The following is a 4,970-nucleotide window of genomic DNA, read 5'->3' as shown; positions in this document are numbered from 1 at the left end:
AAAATTCAATGGTAAAATTCTCACAAGTTACATAACCACTAAAATACATAATAGCCCAGATAAAATCTCAACGAAGACCATAAGCTGAAGCTTCCAAACTGTGATTAATTCTCACATGATTACTATATCACACTATAAAATAAAGACAGATCCAGTCATTTCAAACAAATTGACAAACAAAGAACATGCATTACCATTAACATTTTCAGAAAGATCATAATTAACGAAGCTATTTCCAATTATCCATTTCAGGAGTTGGATCAAAAGAGCTCGTGGATGCCAATGCAGAGCTGTTCTAGTGGTGAAACCAACACCTCTTAGTGAAGAGGTCGTGGGTTCGACTCTTGCTGTGGCATAGTAATATCCCCATCCCCGGCTTATTAAGCCCCTTCGTATCAAAAATGAAAAGAAAAAGAGCTCGTGGATTGTCCACCTTCAGAAATGTTAGTCTCTTCCACAATATGTTGTGTTGTTGGTTGCTCATAAATCATCTTCGAAGAATCAAGTTCCTTTGCAACTTCCTTCATTGTAGGCCTATCATCCCCTTTATCTTCTAGGCACTTTCTTGCAATATCAGCTACAATCAGAAACTGTTGGCTATTCCCATCATCCTCTTTTATTCCATCATCAAGAATATGAAAAAGATTCCCATTTTCCACTGAAGATGTAAAAAACCTTGCAAGAACTATCCATTCCCCGGATCCATCCATAAAAATTGGTTTTTTCCCAGTTAAAAGCTCTGCAACAACAACTCCAAAACTGTAAACATCACTTTTATCAGTTAGTTGGCCTGTAGACCAACATTCTGGGTCTAAATATCCATAGGTCCCTTGAATTGCTGTTGTCTTTTGAGTTTGATCCAGAGGAACCAATCTTGAAGCTCCAAAATCAGATACTTTAGCTCTGTATTTATCATTGAGTAGTATATTAGAAGACTTCACATCCCTATGAAAGATAGGAACTGAATGAGAAGAGTGTAGATAAGCTAGTGCATCTGCGGGTTTCGTTGCAATTCTTAATCGATTCTCCCATGAAAAATTGGCTGATGCTTGTTCCTCACTGTGGATCAATTGGTAGAGGGTTCCATTGGAGATGAACTCGTAAACTAACAAAGGAACTTCTGTCTCTAGGCAACAACCCAAGAGTTTCACCACATGCCGGTGATTGATCTGAGAGAGGATGTCAACCTCATTTATAAACTGTATAATCTGGGTTTGATCCATAGTTTTGGATTTCTTAATGGCAACAATTTTTTCGCACTGTAAGATTCCCCTATATACTGTGCCAAACCCTCCTTCACCGAGTATTTGGTTCCGATTGAAGTTCTTGGTTGCCTTCTTCAGCTCTTTTATGGTGAAAATCTTGGCAATATCTTTGTCCCCTTTGTATGAAGCTATTTTTTGTTGTAACAACATACCTCCATTTTGCTTGAAGAATTTAAGGAGACGTCTTTTCTTAATTGCCCAATATATAAACAAAATGATGCTAGGTAGAGCTAGGGTGCATACACCGACTCCTGGAAAAATTAGAAACAAATGTTGATCTTTTGCACCTTAATTTGGTGGCTAAGAGTTGAAGAAACTGTGTAAGTATTCATGATTAACACCTGACCCCCAAAGTAGAGAGGAAGAGAGGGTGAGAGGGGTGGGGAGGTTGAGGAATCCAATCTAGATTCATTTGAAAGATTCAATTTGACTCTAGAAAAACAAATACTCTTCTAGATGCCAAATTGTAAACATATAAGATAGAAGATCAGATTGCATATACTACCCCAAAGTAGCAAACAATGATGTAGCAATGTGTTTGGAGGGTAATACATAACTAGTTCATTTAAAAAAAAAAGGTTTACTTTTTCTTTCCTAATTTTTTTTTCCAAGTGAGGAAGGGGGAGTATATGGAGCAAGATTAGGGTCTTTCATTTCTATTTTATAAGTGCAACTCTTAGGTTTTGAAATGCGGTGGTAAAACATCTTAGTGCTGTAATTTGATTTCTTCAGCTTCGGAGCAAGCATTACATAGCTTGCCGTGGACATAGCATTCAGGTGAATCATGTTATTCTTGACTTCTTGTCTTTTACATGTGCATTTCCATGTTTTATTCTTATTACGTTGATCTATAAGTAAGAGTCCTTTATCATAATCTGGAATTAATCTATTCCTTTATTGTTGTTCCTTTGTATACATCTTACGGCAAATTCCCTCAACTCATATTTGACCAACTTGAATATCCACTTTAACCCTCTCTTCTTAGGACAGGTAGTACCACTATGGCTAAATGGTTCTAAAAGGATTCTAGGTTTATATTGCTGCAAGTTTCTTTTTCAGTTAACTTTTTCTTTGTTGTGACATATCTTCTTCCGATTTATGGTGAAATCATCACAGAACTTTGTTGTGGATGTAGCCTTGAGGTGAATCATATAAATTTTATCTTTTACATGAGTGTTTTCTCCATTTTACATTCTCCTTGTGTTGACACCTCCTTTTGTAAGATTATTTGTTCAGAGTTTGGAGTTATTCCAGTCCTTTGTTGTTGTTCCTTACTATACATCCTAATGGCAAAGTCCCTCAGCTTATGTCTGATCACCACTTGAATATCCATTTTAACACTATTCTTCTTAATTAAGACAACTGTATGGCAATGGCTAAATGGGTCTAATATTGAATTTTAGGTTAATGTCGGTGCAGTCTTCATGTTTGCATTTCATTGTTTCTTGAGTGTGTTGTTGTAGCCGAGATATGCAATAGTGACCATCCAAGGTTAATTGTGAGTGATTAGGTTGTGATGTAGAAGAGAAGAAAAGACAAATTTGAACCATCAAAGGGCTGGCTCAATTGACAATGACCGACAATTCTTAGTGAAGAAATCATGTATGTGACTCTTCTTGGTGGTATCTATAGAGGCTCCCTTGTACCCCAAAAAAACTAAAAGGAAAAAGAAGAAAAAATGACAAAGTTGCCGTTCTCTCTTGAAAACTGACAAAGCCAAGTTGAGGAGTACCTTGTGTAATTCTTAACTTTAAGGATAATAGATGTAGTTTTCCATAAATTGAGGGAATATATGTAATTTGCTCAAGATATAAAGATGTAGACTAGAAAATTTTTGTGATGGAGATGTATAGTTTCCTTTTCCAAAAAGCAAAAGATAGATAGATACAATGATGGATGACATTTGAGAGATAAAAAGACAGATACCTGCAATAATGAGTATGATATTACTATTTTTACAGTCGGTTCCTCTTCTCAGTGCACCATAATGAGAAGTTCCACTTTTCCAACCATCACCACGATAGCCTAATGGACAATGGCAGCGGTAACCTCCAATACTGTTCTTACAATTAGCATTCTCACTGCAGTTATGAAGATTTTCCACCTTACATTCATCCACATCTTCATCATCATCATCAAATCAAATCCAGCACCAACAATAACAGCAAACAAATGTCAGTTAGTGTTCAGCTATTTACCAAACACTGCAGAATTGGTTAGAAAAACAACTTAAAAGTAAATTAAAAATACGAGATTTACATGGTTTATCTGAAGGTTACATCCACCAAACAAATATGGTGTATGAGTGTATTATTATAAAGAAGAAAAACAGATACTAGTAATTGTTTTCTATCCTTCTCAACTCTTGGAGACTATAAGTGTAGAATGAAAACCCTATTTCAACAAAAAGATCAAAATGTCTTTTAACCAAAATCATCCAAAACAGGAAGACAAGAACTCCAAAAAATTTAATGCGTTCAACAAGTCATTTCGAAGAACTCGAAATTCTGAAGGAAATCTGTAGGCCTAATAGTGTAATTGGCAAAACCAACTTGGAAAAAGGCTACCCAAACACATTTAGGCCACCAACTGAGCCTTCAGACATTTTACATGATGAAAATTAGTCCTTACCACGACAGAAATGAGAGACCTGATAGGTTTATATGGATGGCTTACCTTGGCATCCATCTTCAACGTAAGGGTTTCCCTGATAACCTTTAAGACAAACGCAGCTGTAGCCAATACCATTCTTGGAGACAACACACTCACTTCTATTTCCAACGCATGCATAGGTAGTATGGTTTTTCACAGCTTCTTCACAAGACTTCAGTTCAATTGCCCAGTCGTAGACTAAAGGAACAGCTGGCACATCATCTACCATATATTTAGAAGTGAAGTTGGAGAGATATGAGGTTGAGAAATTGAACCAGCCAGTTTGAACGACGAAACCATAGCTGCAGGGATTGAAATCCCAAACCCTGGTGTGATGACTCTTATAACTATCAATAGTCAAATTGAAGCTTGCAAAACCCTTTGGAACTGAGGTCTGACAACAACCTATGCCGGAACAGGATCCATTGATCACATCTGTCTTATTGACACAAAACATGTTACATCCGCTCTCAAAGCTCCGGCCATTGTAACCGGTGATTGTTGCTTTGGTGTCACAACCCAGAGCTGTGTACTTGTTCTCAGTGTCAGAAACAGTGAATAAGCTGTCGTTTGTAGATGTAAAAGTAACCCAGTTCCAACTAGTGGAGTTACCAAGCTTGTCGTAACAGTCGTAACTTACACTAGTGACTGTAGTCATTTGGCCTTCAAATGACAGATTGGCAATCTGGATGTTCTTTCCCATGATCAGTGTTGGAGGCTTGGAACTGTGGTTGCAGACTAGTTGAAAATCTAAATTGTAATAACAAGCTTCATCATCTCCCGATAAGCCGAAGGGGTAGGGAACCAGAATATCACCACATTTAGAAGTGCAATTCGGCTTTTTCCGTGGAAACCTTGAGGTTGCCACCTCTTGCCATAACAGGAAGGTGAAGAAGAAGGGAAGCAACCTCAGGAGAGTAGTATTCATGGCTTCACTTCTTTCCTAGTTGATTGTATCAGTTCCTTGAGTGCTGAGCTGCTTCAATACCAGGTATGTCATTTATGGATTAATGGGTTCAACGCTCAATGAAGGAAAAGAGAGAAGAATCTTTT

At 37.4% G+C, this 4,970-nt stretch overlaps 1 pseudogene; it reads right to left on the bottom strand.

The window, feature by feature from the left end:
• Window positions 1-395: 395 nt before the first annotated feature.
• Window positions 396-4,845, bottom strand: LOC148999914 (wall-associated receptor kinase 2 pseudogene; annotated as a pseudogene).
• Between the last annotated feature and the right edge of the window lie 125 nt (window positions 4,846-4,970).

This window comes from Hakea prostrata, chromosome 11 (assembly GCF_041222555.1).
Source record: "Hakea prostrata isolate BN-2017 chromosome 11, UWA_Hpros_2, whole genome shotgun sequence".
Lineage (NCBI taxonomy): Eukaryota > Viridiplantae > Streptophyta > Magnoliopsida > Proteales > Proteaceae > Hakea > Hakea prostrata.
The sequence above is the reverse complement of the archived record's forward strand: the minus strand, read 5'-3'. Positions and strand labels throughout refer to the sequence as shown.